The sequence below is a fragment of the Bidens hawaiensis genome, unplaced genomic scaffold (genome assembly GCF_021521415.1).
Source record: "Bidens hawaiensis isolate Kalapana, Puna unplaced genomic scaffold, B.hawaiensis_p1.1 tig00035869_1, whole genome shotgun sequence".
Classification (NCBI taxonomy): domain Eukaryota; kingdom Viridiplantae; phylum Streptophyta; class Magnoliopsida; order Asterales; family Asteraceae; genus Bidens; species Bidens hawaiensis.
Window position 1 is genome coordinate 187,676 of NW_027505385.1, and position 16,225 is coordinate 203,900.

Genomic DNA, 16,225 nt, shown 5'->3' on the forward strand with positions numbered 1-16,225 from the left:
GATTGTGTTAAAAAAATGAAAATGAATGATGATTATTATTATGTCTTACGTTCTTAGAAATTCATCAAGTCCCAAATATCAAGCATGAGGCACCAACTGAGTCTTGTGAAAGCTAAGTGAAAAGAGTGTCAAGACGACTCATGTATACTGATTGATCAGACACTACGGGTCGAAGTCAAATCGGGGTGACCTGGGGATAGCCAAATACGCCTTGAGAATAGATAGGACGCATCACAATTTCTCATGTGATGTCCATCTAAATTTTGAGCTTAATTGAACATAATCCGTATCACAGAAGCAATGAAAACCATACTAAGTTTTATACCAGCCTACAACCTGTTTCTCTATGTAATAACAACGCTGAACATGAATCCTTGTGACCGCTCCTTAATCAGTATGATTCCTGTTCGGATCTTTTCTTAAACATGCAGGGTTTCTGAAAGACTGAAATTTGATCCCGTCCTTTTATTTTATTTTTGTTATGTAGTACATTATTGGGGTTATCTTCATTGGGTTTAAATTAAAATCTTGGTTACTCGTTTTTGATTGTTTTGTAAACTTAATTCGCTGTGGCGAAGTTGAATAACAGGCGAAGTTTACATAACTTCGCCCCTGGGCTTTTCTCAACAGTATAAAGGCCTCTTTGGTCAAATTTAGTCAAACACTTTTTCTTAAACCCTCGGCGAAGTTGTCCTCTGAATCTTCCCCTTCTTGCAATCTGCTGTTTCGTTGACTTATAAGGTCCTTTAGCTTTTGTCAATTCATAATTTACCTGTTTTGGCTGTTAATCTGATCCATAATGGTTGGTTTTAAATCGGTTTTCTAGTATAACCCTATATCTCATTAATACACTCATGTTTTTGAATGTGTGGTGACTTACGGACATTCAAGGCCTAAATCGTACCTATCTATACCTACCTTTGGTCTCTGATTGTCCATGGTTTCAATTGACAGAGATCTGGAATTAACACCGTTTAAGCGGCAAAGTTATGTCTCGGCGAAGTTAACCCTAACTTCGCTTTCATGAGATCTTCGCTGCATAAACTCTTTGTCCGCATACTCTAACTTCGCTTGTGTATTACAAACTGTGCTTCAAACTGAGTTGAACCCTTGGTACCTACGAAACATGCGAAGTTACACAACAAGCGAATTTAGATACCAAGCGAAGTTACTAACTTCGCTGAAGCTCCAACTTCGCTATTAATGTGAAGTTATAAGCTGTATTCCGCACTTGTCGTACTTAGCTCGTTTGTTGCAGATATGGCTGCTGTGGCTGGTGCTGGTGGTACAGGTGGTGATGAGGGAGATGGTAATAAGAGAGAATTCTTTCCGGGTCACAACATGTATGTTACTTTGGATACGGATAGTCGGGAGCTGAAGGCTTTACTGAGATCATCTCGTTTCTCATTCGTTCACGCATTTTTCATGCTATCACCACTACTCTACCAATATCTCTTCCAAATATTGAAGACTTTTGGAGGACGGTGGAATACGACTGTCGTGTCTAGTTATGCATGCTACGGTGAACAATCAGGTAACACAGTTCTCAGCTAATCAGATCAGAGAAGCTCTACAGTTCGGGGTTGAAACCACTCAGGATCCTACTGAGTTTTTAGCTACTTTCAGAAACGGAGCTTTTCTTCGTATGGGATATTCGGGACCGTTGGGGGATTCACAATGAAGAAAGGGATTTCTGTTGGACCAATGGCGCTTCTTAATGCATGTGTTGATTGTGTGCATGTCTGGTCGCAAGGCTGGATATGATGGTATGGGTGCGGCTATGCAATCGGCAGTGACCGCGTTGACTTATAACAAGCCGTATAGTTTCAGTCAGATGATATTCTATGAGATCGATCGTCAGAGGCGGTCTGTGGCACGGGAATGATTCTTAATGTATCCCAGATTCTTACAGATGATTCTTAATCATGTTGCTCCCAATCTGCCACAACGTCGCCCTATCTCTTATGTGGAAAGCATCAACAAGAGAATTTTTGCATAATGTAGGTCATCTAGTGCACGGAGAAAGCCTGAACTTCGTCTGAGGCACACTGCTTTGTTTGGGTATCTTGTGAAACCTGCTTACGTTGCTCCACCAGAGGATGAGTTCAATGATCTGGCTCCGCAACATGTTGATATTCCTCAACCACCTCCTGTGGTTCAACCACCACCAGTGGTTCAAGAAATTCCTATTGTTGACCTAGTTGCAGCTCCCGAAGAAAAAGTTGATCTTGAGGTTGCCTTTGGAGGGCAAGGTTTCTTTGATATGAATAGGGTTGATCTTGCTGAAATTCAAGCCTCAGTTGTTGAAGTTTCTGGTGTGCATGTTTCTTTGATTGATACATCTGTGGGTCTGTCAATTTCCTCAGTGGAGGATTCTGAGGAAACTTTGTCTGATGCTTCCACTGATGATGCTGTTGAAGCTCAAAGAGTTCTTGCGGCATAAGAAAGAATTCAAGGGAAACGAAAGAAAGATTCAGATGATAGTGAGTCAGATTATGAGGAGGAGATGTATGCCTTAGTATGTAGATCTAAGAAGGCTAAAGTTGGTGAAAGCTCGGGCACTGTTCATTTTGCTCCTCCACGGTTGTCTGGTATGTCTACACTGCTTCAATCGTCATCTGATCCGTTACTAGTGTCATCAAGTGCTTAGTCGGTGGCTTTGTCAGCACCGTCTCTTGCACCCACTACGGTACAGGTGTCTACACCAACGATTGTTTCTCTACCACCTCCTAGTGTTACTCCATCGGAGGTGGTTGCAATGTTTGTTGAGTCCACACTGGTGGCTACCGCTAGGGTATCTGTCTCTGTTCACCTACAATTACTACACCATCTACGTCTGTTATTCCAGTAAGCATGGAAATCCCACCGCCATATGCTCAGGATACTTCTCACATGTCTTTCGATTTTGATTCTACTCTGTCAGATTTTGAGAGGATTGCGGCTCTTGAAAGGGTGGTTGTTGAGCAGTCAAGGGTGAATGTTATTCATACTCAAGCTATTAATCGTCTGGTGGCCGAGAATCAACATCATACTGCACTTCTTGTTGAGCATGGTAAGTTGTTTGATAAGCTGAAACAGTTCTTAGCATCTCAGGGGGAGTCAAGTTGCAAGGGTGACGATTTGAGAACAAAGAAGCGACAAGACAAAGAAGATGATCCCAATGCATTGAAAGATGCAGGTGGTGAGCTGCCAAGAACTGAACAAACTCTTGGGGCTTCCACATCTCAGGGGGAGTTTACTGGTCCATCGGGTAGTGCAGGCGGTGAGACCGTGGTTGTAGATGATGAGGATGATATGGGTGATGATGTGCTGACTATTAGTAAGATTGAGAAAGTTGGTGAAAAGATAGAGATCGATAGTGGGTTAGAGGAAGGAGAGATACTTGATGATAGTGTTGAGCATGATATTCCAGTGCTGGTCAAGAAAGTTTGGTTCAAGGAGATAATGTGTCGGGTGATTCTGAGTAGGAGGAACAGCCAAGGTGGAAAGAAGGCTGTGCTCAATGGTTCTTCAAAACAAAGAAGCCAGTGGTACCTGCGATGTTCAAGAAAAGTTACAATATCAAGGGTTATGCTGAATCGAAGAAAGAGATTATTTATTGGTTGTATGATGAACAATTAAAGTTATTTGTGGTGAAAAGATATGATGGGATCCAGTACTTTACTAAGAGATTGAAGTCGCTCAACACGTTGCCTGAGTGTGAAGTGAAGGATTTGGCTCGGTTAAGGTTGATTAATAAAAGTGATTATGATTTTGCGAGATGGGCTGGAAAGATTGTGTGGAAGGAAAGTGTTAAGGAGAAAAAGTTTGAGATGTTGAATCCTCAAAAAGGAAGGTTGATTGAAGATAAGGAACGGGGAATGCGGGCTGATGGAAAGCCCTGGATGGTGATGAAGTACAAGCCGATTCGCTGTTTAAAAAGGTTCCAATGAAGATCATGCCTCAAGATGTGTTGAAGGATCTTAAATGGTGGTATGTTGATTTCCAAACTGCTGAAGCCGTGATGGAAGATAAAGATGATCAGGAAATCTTGAGAGTGTATGATCCTATGCACTTGGTTAACTTGTCTCAAGCTAAGTTGCAGGTACTCAATGATAAGAAGATCTTTTATATCCCTGTTTGGAAAGACGAAGCGAAGAAATACCAAAGGGTGGTCTCAGTTGGTGTGAGGCAGGGAGTTCATGCTTGAAGACGGAAGATACGTGATTTTTGGATTACAAGACACGGCAAAGGTGTTAGAGATATGAATCTACTGCCAAGGGGGAGTCTGTTGGTGCATGATGCCAGTAGTTTATTGTGTCTGTAATCGTTGCATTGTTCTTATGTTTTGTTGAACCTGTTGTTTTGATTTTTGGATTTAGCGAACTTGTCTAGTAGCGAAGTTAGGGACAACTTCGCCTAGGGTGTTAGGCGAAGTTGTCACTAAATATATACCTAACTTCGGCTATTCTGTGACATAGTTGAAAGTGGGGTTTTGCAACGAGACGTAATACTTGTTTGGTGTCTTTGTGTTCTCTACATCGTAATATAACAAGTATTCGTTTGTGATTACGTGTTCTTGTCTTATTAACGTATTACTCATGTAAACACTCGTATCGTATACGTAGGGGATTCCGCACCCTCGTGTTACGAGATACTCCTGTGTAGATCCGGCTAGGAACCTACACTTGCGTAAGTATGTTTGGGCATGAAAACAAGTAATAAGATTTATGCTCGATGTAGAAGGCTTTTCACCAGAGACACGAAGAATTTGACCTTAGGCAAGCAGAATGCGAATGAATTTCTCGAAACAAACAATTTCAGCATGATGAGCAGATAACCAATCCATGCCTACTATGATGTCAAAACTTCCCAATTGCATAGGAATGAGATCGATTGAGAACTTGCGGCCATTTAGATTTAACTTGCAATTTCGAATAACCGAGTCAATTGATACAGATTTACCATTAGCTACCTCAACAGAATACGAGTTTTTAATCTTAGATTAGGGTTTAGCAAGTAAAGGCTTAAATTCAAAAGACACTAAGCTCATATCGGCACCGGTATCAAATAAAATGGTTGCTAAATGGTTATTATGAGAAACGTACCGTTCACCACATCGCTGTTTTGCTGAGCTTGATTGGCGTTAACCATAAAGGCACGCTCACGATTTTCTGGAAGAGGTTGACTAGCTTGAACAATTTGACTACATTGTCGTGCAGGAGCTAAAATGGCGGGATGCGGCTGAACTTGAGCTTGGTTAGCCAACAATGGTGGAACTTGTGGCTGATAAGCTTGCTGGGTTTGATATGTATGAACCTGGTACAACGGAGCTGGAGCAAGCTGATGTGCATTCACATGTGCGAGTCGACACGCGTTGTGAAAGTGGTTAGGGTCACCACAATTATAGCAAGCTCTCATTTGGTTAATGGGTTGAGCATACGGCGCAGGGCGAGGGTTGGGTTGAGAAAACCACTGTGGAGCAGTTGGTACAATAGCAGTCTCATGACAAGTGATGCTAAGGTGCCCAAAATGGTTGCAACGAGTGCATTGGCGGCAAGCAGCATTGGCGGGGTGGTGACGTCGGCAAAAGTTGGAATACGGATGGGGTCCGTTGTAGAGTTTCTTGGGTGGTGATGCAAGGTTAGGTTGAGGTTGAGGTGCGGTTTGTTGGGTTTACGCGTAGTTCTTGCTCTTCTTGCTATGGTGGTAAGAGGAGAAGCTAGGCTTGGATGACTTGGGTTTCGATTCTTTGGGCTCGGTAGAGGGTTTATCAGCAGGTTTCTTCGATCCCTTCAATGTCAAAGTCTCGGCTTTAACATGATTATCAGTTAAAGTTGCAGCAAAGCTTAATCGCGTCACCAATTTCCTTGGGAGCACTACTCAAGACACTATCTTGAATTTGTCTCCGTAGTCCCCGAATGTACTTATCGATGGCACACAAATTTAGGGTAACAACGTGAGGTACCTGCACACTGAGTTCATTGAAACGAGAAGTGTAAGCTGCATGCTCACCACCCTCTTGTTTGAGGTTCCAAAACTCAGCTTCTAAAATCATTAGCTCACATGGATGGCAGAACTGCTTGGTCATCAGTTCTTTCAATTCATCCCATGGCAACTTTTTCAAAGACGCCTTTTCAAACTCGGTACCACGGGCTGACTTTTCCTTCACCCACCAAGTGCCCCTTTTTCAAAGACACTTGTAGCAAACCGGGTTCGCTTGTCATCGGGACACTCAATGTGGAGGAATTTGCTCTCCATCTGTTCGTACCACTGAAGTAGGGAAGTGGCAACTTTAGTCCCGTCAAACTCTGGGGGGTTTGGTACTATTGAAGGTTTTAAACGAACAATGTGATGCTAGAAGAAAGGTTCTGGTGAATTTGGGTCATCATATTAGGAATGACAGCGGCTAGTTATTTGGTGATTAGAGCAGTTAACTTGCGGCTAGAGGTTTCAGAAGAACGCTGCTTGTTGAAACGGAGAGACATTCTGCGAACAGTGGTAAAGAAAATCGTGAGACTCGGAGTAGGGTGCGGTAAAAGAAAAATCCTTATTTAAGTTTGATTTAAATAAATAAATAAATACATAAATAAAAAAAATCATAACAATGGTAATAAATCTTGTGTGGAACTTTAGAGTTTCCATGAACCACCATGGACTCTTATTTTCCAAAAGAAAATCAAAGAAACTCGAAATCAAATCAAACCGAAAGCTGGGTATTCGTGCATCACCATGACTTGTCAGAGTTTCAGTTAAAACACAATGTAAAGCATTGAGGGTCGGAGTCACACACCGCATGAACCACCATGACTTGCGTGACATCCTTAGGAGTGCAACCATATTCTTTTCACAAAGAGAACATGGTAACGTTTGAAAACTTAAAGTTGTGGTTCATATGGCATTGGAATGGTATGCTTTGGCCTAATAGAGTTCATGCCCTTTCATAACTCTCCAGGTAAGCAACTGGGTCCCGCGTATGATTAGGATTTATGCGCATTGCTTATCCTTAGGTTTCAATAACCTTGGTGTCAAGAGTTTCAGAAAACAAGCACGTCCCCCTTCCAGTTACTACATACCTTCCATAACGAACCATCTTTAAGAAGAAGAAATATCAGAACACCACAATAAAAATCGTTTATTAAAAATCTTTGAAAATCTTTGCTTTTAGGCATTGGCCTTGGACTTGTGTGTGCTTTGTGTACATGGGGCGTAAATGAATTTACAATAAAATATTAAGCAAGCGCATTGAGCAATCACATAAGGCCCACATAATTTTCTAATCATGCAACCTAAACAATTAAGCAGCAAAAAACTATAACTAACTAGAACACTACATCTAATGTCCTATCTTATAGTCAGGGATCTGATACCAATCTGTAACACCCCGGCTAAAGCAGAATACGCCCCGATGTGACGTACAGATTGCTCAAAACACATGTGACACTATTTCATGACAATAATATCATTAGTTCATTCAAAACTCAAGTACACAAGTTGTTCAATAAAACAAATACAAAGGAAAGAAATAAAACACATGTCTTCATTGTTTATTATTGAAATAACCTAAATTCTAATATCTTCATCATTTCATCCTCTAATGAAGGTACCTGTAGCATATATATAAAATAAAGTAAACTAATTTAATAGTTGGTGAGTCCACACAAGTTTGATACAAATACATGAAAACCTTACAATTCCATGAAATTTAGTGTAGTAATAGCGCAAGTAATGTCTTTTCCATTAGGTAACAAACAAATGTACTTGGATCGGGGGTCCCTATTCCGCTCATAACATCGAGGTCCTGAGTGCATAGGGGGGCGTATGATCATACTTAATGAGGAAACCATGAGCACATAATCTTTGAGCAAGTAAGCAAATAAACACACAAGTCCATATAACAAATTGTAGTTTTTAATAATGAATAAACAAAATTGTAAAGTTGATAGGATATATATGCTACCCCCAAAATAGTTAAAAAGGTAAAAGGGGGTGTGAGAAACTCACCTTTGAGGTTGGATGATAACTTGAAAGTAATATAATAAGCGCGTTATATGAAACCGAACGATCGAATCTCACGAGCTAAAATAATAAAACACGAGAATTACTAACAAATTTGATGGAATAATATGTCATTTGTAAAGTTCATGCGTTTTCTTATATATATATATATATTGTTACATATATTAAAGTATATTAATACTTAAGTCTAATGAATTTTAACGATTTATTATTATAACATTACTAACAAAATTAATGTTAATGTTTACGGGATTGTCGTTACCTGTATGTTTTATTTTCGTATAAGCGTTTGTTGATTTAGAATTTATAAAGTTTCAACGACATTATATATATCATTTTATATAATTATTTAACGAGTTTTAACGAGTGGTTCGGGTTTGTAAAAGTTGATTCTCGAATGAAAATGCTAACGAAAATTAAAACAACTTTTATTTAACTATAAAAATAATTTCATTTATTTTATAATGATTTTTAAATATATAATTGATTTATTATAATTAATAAAATGGTTTTTAAAAAATAAAAATATGGATCCGCAGTGACCCGGGTTCGAACTTGAACCTCCATGACATCAACAACAATACACAACCACTAGACCAGGTTGTTTTGTTGTTAAGAGATGGTAAACAATAATTTTTAAATACATGTCCAACATCATCTTCTCCACCATAACCCTAGAATTTCAATTCTCTTAATCCATTCCAGATTTGATTGATTTAGGTTAGGGGTTTTATTAGACGGATCAAAACCATAGAAATCCATCTAACAATTACCTCGTATGATGCCGGAAATTGGATGAATGGTGAGTTGGCTGGAACAAATTTGGACGAACAATTTAGTGATAATAAGGAGTTTGTTATTATAAATTTATGCCTGTAGCACGTTTAGAAGGAGATTAGGTGTTATTTATAGTCTCAATTGATCCGTTGGGTGATTAATTCGTGTTATTGATATTCTAATTATATCCGATGGTTTGAGGTTGAAATCCGAACGTTGGGGGTGTTAATACGCGTAATAGGACTTGATTAAGCATTAAGGTTATGGTGAAATGGTATTAAATCATTAATATTTGATTAATTTGGCGTTTTGAAGTGTTTTAATAGTCGCCAGAGGGGTTTGCCGGAAAACCGAGGAGTAAGGGACGGCTGGGGTGGGGTTTTTAATATTATATATATTATATTTTGGATTTTATTTACACCTTTGGCCCTTATACTTTATAATCATAAATAAATTTATTTTAAACTTTATTTTACACAATGAACCTTGAATTATATAAATATACTTAACTAAATTAAAACTTGTTATATCTTTATATATGTTTCTTTTGCTTACGTTTTATACCTGAATAGTTTGAACTTGGTTATTTTATAAACTTTTATAGCTCGGAGATTCGTTATTTGAACTAAACAGACAGACAATGAACGAGTAATAACTATAAATCGTCACAATTAATATTAAATGATAAACGACAAATACGAATTTATTGAAACGACACAACGGGTCGGTTTAAAGAATACAAATACAAATACGAATACGAATAAAAATATTGACAAATGTCACAGTGGAGAAAACGATTACTCGCTAGGAGTTTTGTTAGAGGTTGTCGGAAAAAAAGATATCAAGGAAAATTCAGTTAAATTGATTGGAATCACTGTTAATGTGGTATGAAAACCGAATTTCGCTAGAATTGTTTGTAACTGTTGCCGGAAAAAGTTCTTAATACGCCGGAATGACGGTTTCTATGCTGGACTTGTCATCAGAAAACCGTTTTTCATCAAAATCAACGAAAAATGTGGTTAAACACGTCAGGAAATACGGTTACATGCCAGAAAAATGATTTTAATCCTAATTACACAATTATACTCGTCGGAAAATGTTGTTACCGTTGCTGGAATTACAATTATGGCCGGAAACACGCCGTAAAATTCAATATCATCATCGGATCATCAAATTGATCTCAGATTTGAACATGCATACACTCATAGATGAATCCTAAACAAATTTATAGGTGAAACGTTAACTGATTGTTATCCGAATCAAGCTAAAATCAAACCGACGAACACGAATGCTTCAGAATCGAACACGTTAGAAGCAATGATTAAGCACAAGATTCATCGATTAGACGTAGAATCGAGTACCGAAAGCTCATATACCACTTGTTGTTCCAGATGAGGATCAATGAACTCGACATTGATCTACGAAATTGAAAGTGCATAGTGTTTGTATCGGTGCTTTTTGGTACTAATCGATGAACGAATATGAACATGTAACATCTTACTTTTGATAATAAATAAAAGAAATTTCGTTTACTTAAGGGCGTGTTGTTATTTAGTTATGTTTAATAAAATAATATAGTGTGGGCTTGGACAATAAAAGAGGGAATAAGAGATGGTGATGGGTCTTAGGTCCATGGGCTTAAGGGTATATAAACTCCCTTAAACCTCCCTAAAACCCTAAAACCCTCATTTCCATCTTTTAGCCTCCATACACACTCAAAAACACACACAAAGACTCTCATCCATTTCGGATAAGATTTAAATCCGAACCAAGAAGGGGTTGTGTTATATCTTTGCTATACAAGCAAGAAACAGGTCCATAATCACGTGTGGTATCAAACTCGTGGCTCGAAGTGAGCCAAAAAGGTACTTTTAGATTAAAGGTTTCATTTTTAAGGTTGGTTTGCCCTAAGATTTGATACGAAGGCAAATCGGGCATTTTTATACAAGAAAATATAAACTTGAATGTAAACAAGGTGTTTTAGAATGAAACGGGACAAACTGTTAACGTTTGGACCGAGTTAATGGAAGAAAACGATGCCCTTATAGACTAAGGCTCGTTTCATATGCAAGACGGGCAAAACAAGTCGAAAGGAAGGGTTGGAAAGTGTTAAGAATGGAAACCATTAAGAATAGAGTCCTTAAGTAACCTGATTCAATAAAGTAATCGAATGGACCTGATGTAACATCCTACTTTTGATGATAATAATTAAAGAAATTTCGTTTATTCAATAACGTGTCGTGCATCAGTTTAGATAAATAAACTATAAGAGGGTGGGCTTGGATATTAAAATATGGAATAAGAGATGGTAATGGGCCTTAGGTCCATGGAAGCACGAATGGCCCTAGTCATTCGTTATGTCACACCCCGACCAAAGGCGGCGGAACATGCTGAGGTGTAACGATTTCCCATAAGCACATGACACTAATTAAAGCGATAATATTTAACAAACTCATTTCATATCACAACATCGAAAATGTCACATAACAATATTCATAAGACAAATACAACAAAATATAGTAAAATATAGCAATTCAAATATAGTTCATTTTTGCTAATATCCTAGAGGTATTTGTGACGTTTTCTTCACCAGACTCCATAATCAACCTAGATGCAAACCTGTAACATTTCATAAAATAAAGTTGATCAACACAAAGGTTGGTGAGCAATTCATAGTTTTGAACAATATGTATGTAATAAGAAAAGCCACAATCTTGTATACCAAACAACAAATAAACAAGGATGATTTGGATAAAATAAGGTCGCTAATAAGAATACATTAGCGGAACCGTCTATAAGAGAATACCAAATAGATTTGGATTTCATGAGGTCGTTGATAAGAATACATTAACGGCACCGTGCGATAAGAGAATACCATATAGTTCATGGATTTATGATTCAACCCTCCAAAAGCGGTAAACACATAAGCATATAATCATGTATGCATAGAACTCCAAATTGAGCATTTATTTAAGTAAACTATACAATAATGTTTGTGGTTTAAGACTCGAATATAAAGCATTTAATTTGAATAAGTATGAAATGTCACCCCCAAAATAAAAGATAGAAAACGAGGGATGAATGTACTCACGTTCAAGTAATAACCTTGAAAAGTTGATAATTTGGAGATTTGCCAGAATGACGGGTTTAACGAACAAAGCCTAAAAGGAAAGAAGTTTCGGGTTTAGAAAGGTTGTCTTAAAAATCTTTAAATGAAATAATTATTGCAAAAGTAAACAATTTAAAGTTCAATGTTTAAAATGTAACTATTTAAGAATTTATATTAATAACCCTTTAAAAATGTAAATTTGCTCGAAACCGGGTTAAAGTATCTAACCTTAATATTTACTTAACCAATGTTAAATTATAAGGTGGGAAAAATGCTAAAGTGCAAGTTCCATTGGGCTAAAGATACTAAAACGGGTCTTTAACGAGTGTTCGGGTTGTTGGTTCGAGTCTTGAAAAATGGTCAAACCCAAACTCAACTTTCCAAAATAGTTAATGTTATGAGATAACTCAATAAAACTTTATAAGACTTAACCAAGTATGTAGATCTATTGTTTTAGAACTAACAACGTACGTTAAGCGGGTGTTCGGTTTTGTCGGTCCAAACTTTGTTATGATATCAAGTTGGATCCAACATTTCCAAGTACTTAAGAAAATAATTAAAATCAGTTTGTAAACTATTTTTTAAGAAATATACAAGTCTTGATAGCTAAAAGCAAACTTGTGTGTCTTAAGCGAGTAAAAATCGGATCGGTTCGATTTCCATCTCACAATACGTTCCTTGATGGACTCCACAAGTCCAAATAACCAAGAACTTGTATAAATGAATTTTAGAAACTTAAATCTAATGTAAAGCATGTTTAAAACAATTATTTAACAAAACTAGTAACAAGTTCGGTTCACGGTTTGGACTATTTACGGTTAAACCGAGGTTAGTCTCTACAAACCCCCACCATGGAACTTCATAAATATGACAAACAAACTCAAAAGAGCATAAGTTAAACATGGTTAGTATGTATAAACAAGTTATATAAGTATATATATATATATATATATATATATCAAGAACACGAAGTTCTCCATGAAGCCTTGCCTTATAAGGTCCGAAACTTAACCAACCGGAGTCGGAGAAGTAACTACCAAAGGTATCAAGGGTTATAATTATATATATGTTGTACAACCATAAACAAGTGTTAGTAATGTTAGATGAACAAATTAGAAAGAAAGATTAAACTTAGTTTGACATTTGGAAGTCAAAATTTCAATAATAAATAAGAAATAACAACCTTGAATCTATGGAGTTTGAGAGAGAATTTAGGTAAGAGAAAGTGTAAAAATGAAGGAGATGGGTGTGTATATACAGGGTAAGAGTCAAGGCTTCCTTACAAAGTTCCTTTTATGTTTATACGAGAATAGGTTGGTTAAACAAACAAGCAAAGCACAAAACACAAGAAAAATCCGAAATATGTGTGCAGGGGTCCCTAGGCGCCGCGCGGCCTCCCCTTTCCTTTTGTTCTCGTGACGCGGCGTGCCCCCGGGGGGGGGGGGGGGCAACTCGTCTTTTGTGGTTCGTTTGTGCGTCCGGAAGTTCGTTTTTGATGTATTTTAGTCGTTTAAAGCCGTTTTCGAATCCGTAAAAGTGGTTTTTTTAATTGAATAAATAGGAATGTTATGGTAACATAAAAATCCAATATTTTACGTATCATGAGTTTCGGTTTACAAAACGGGCCGGTTTACAACATAAAACAATACAAATATTAATACAAACAAGACCCGAAATTGACGAATATCACAGTATTCCCTACTTTAGGAAATTTCGTCCCGAAATTAAGATGAAAACGATGATGCAAAAAAATGTGGATACTTCTCTTTCATTGCGTCTTCTCGTTCCCAAGTAAATTGCGCGCCACGCCGTGATTCCCATCGAACTTTGACTAACCGAATACGACTACGCTTGGTTTTTTTCTCATTGAGATCCATGATCTCAACGGGACGTTCAACCATGATCATCGACTCATCGATATGTACTTCGTCAAGAGGTATATGGAGATTATCCTCGGCTAGGCACTTTTTGAGATTTGAAACATGAAATGTCGGATGAACACCGGTAAGTTCTTGCGGTAGTTCAAGTCGATACGCTACTTTCCCAACACGCTCAAGGATTTTGAAAGGACAAACGAAACGAGGAGCTAGCTTACCCTTCTTTCCGAAACGGACTACCCCCTTCCAAGGAGATACTTTTAGAAGGATAAGATTGTCAACATTAAATTCGATCGGTTTTCGCCATTTGTTGGCGTAACTCTTTTGACGACTTCTAGCGGCTAGGAGGTTCTTATGGATTTGATCAATGACATTGGTATCTTCTTGGACCATTTCGGGTCCCGTGATTTGAGCTTCACCGATTTCGTTCCAACTAATCGGAGAACGACATTTATGACCGTAAAGAGCTTGAGAAGGAGCCTTATCAATTCTAGAATTATAACTATTGTTATATGAGAACTCGATGAACGGAAGATGAGAATCCCAATTCCCACCGAAATCAAGAACACACGCTCGTAGCATATCCTCGAGTGTTTGAATCGTACGTTCGGATTGACCGTCCGTTTGGGGATGATAAGCGGTGCTAAGATCGAGACGTGTTCCCAAAGCTTCTTGAAGAGATCGCCAAAAATGAGAGGTAAAACGGGCATCACGATCGAAGATGATAGATAATGGTAAACCATGTCGACACACAATTTCCCGAACATATATTTGAGCAAGCTACTCGACATAATACTTTTCGTGGATCGGAATGAAATGAGCAGATTTGGTTAAACGATCGATGATCACCCAAATGCTATCGTTGCCTTTTTGGGTTTGGGTAATTTAGTGATAAAGTCCATAACATTGTCTTCCCATTTCCAAACAGGAATCAGTGGTTGTTCGAGTAGACCAAAAGGTCTTTGGGCTTTGACTTTTGAGCAAGTAAGACATTTAGATACAAACAATGCTACGTCCTTTTTCATACCCGGCTACCAAAAGGTAGAACGAAGATCGAAATACATCTTATCTGCACCGGGATGAACGGAATACCGCAATTTGTGAGCTTCGTCGAGTATACAAGTACGAAGATCATCGTGATTAGGAACCCACAAACGATTTATATAGTAAAAAAGACCATCGGGTTTAGTTTCGAGTTAAAGTTCGTCTCCACATGACATTTCGTCATACATGTTACCTTCTTCAACGGATGCTCGTTGAGCTTGGAAGATAGGAATTTGAAGATCGGTTTGAACTACAACGCTTAAGAGTAGAATGGATTTAACTTTAACCTTTCGACTTAGGGCGTCGGCGACAACATTCGCTTTACCGGGATGGTAGCGAATCTCGCAATCGTAATCACTAAGTAATTCGGCCCATCGTCGTTGTCTCATGTTGAGATCTTTTTGGTCAAAAATATGTTGAAGGCTTTTATGGTCGGTAAAAACCACACATTTTGTACCATAAAGGTAATGTCTCCAGATTTTGAGAGAGAAAACGACAGAACCAAGTTCGAGATCATGAGTCGTGTAGTTATTTTCGTTGACCTTAAGTTGGCTTGATGCGTAAGCGAAGACTTGACCTCGTTGCATGAGAACATAACCAAGTCCATGGTGAGAGGCATCGCAAAATACAACGAAATCGTCGTTTCCATCGGGAAGGGTTAGGACAGGAGCATTGCAAAGCATGTCCTTGAGAGTACAAAAAGCTTCCTCTTGTTTCGAACCCCATTCGAATGGTTTCCCTTTATGAGTAAGGGAGGTAAGAGGCAAAGAGATCTTGGAAAAATTCCGAATGAATCGCCGATAATATCCGGCCAAACCAAGAAAGTATCGAATTTCCGTGGGAGTTGTTGGAGTTTTCCAATCCTTAACGGCATCGATTTTAGCGGGTTCAACATGAATGCCTCTGTCGTTTATGATATGTTCTAAGGAGCTCGAGAATGGAACGCAAATGATGTTCATGTTCGGCTTTGGATTTAGAGAAAATGAGGATGTCATCAATAAAGACAATAACGAATTTATCGAGGAACGGTTTGTAAACGCGGTTCATGAGGTCCATAAATACCGCGGGTGCATTTGTTAACCCGAAGGGCATAACCAAAAATTCGAAATGTCCATATCGAGTACGGAAAGCGGTTTTAGGAATGTCTTCTTCGCGAACACGCAATTGATGGTAACCTGATCGAAGATCGATTTTGGAGAAACAAGTTGCGCCTTGAAGTTGGTCGAATAGGTCGTCGATACATGGCAAGGGATATCGATTTTTGATGGTGAGTTTGTTAAGTTCTCGCTAACCGATGCATATACGAAACGAACCAACCTTCTTTTTCACAAATAAGACGGGAGCGCCCCAAGGAGAAGAGCTTGGACGAATGAAACCTTTATCGGAAAGTTCTTCAAGTTGGTTTGATAGTTCTTGCATT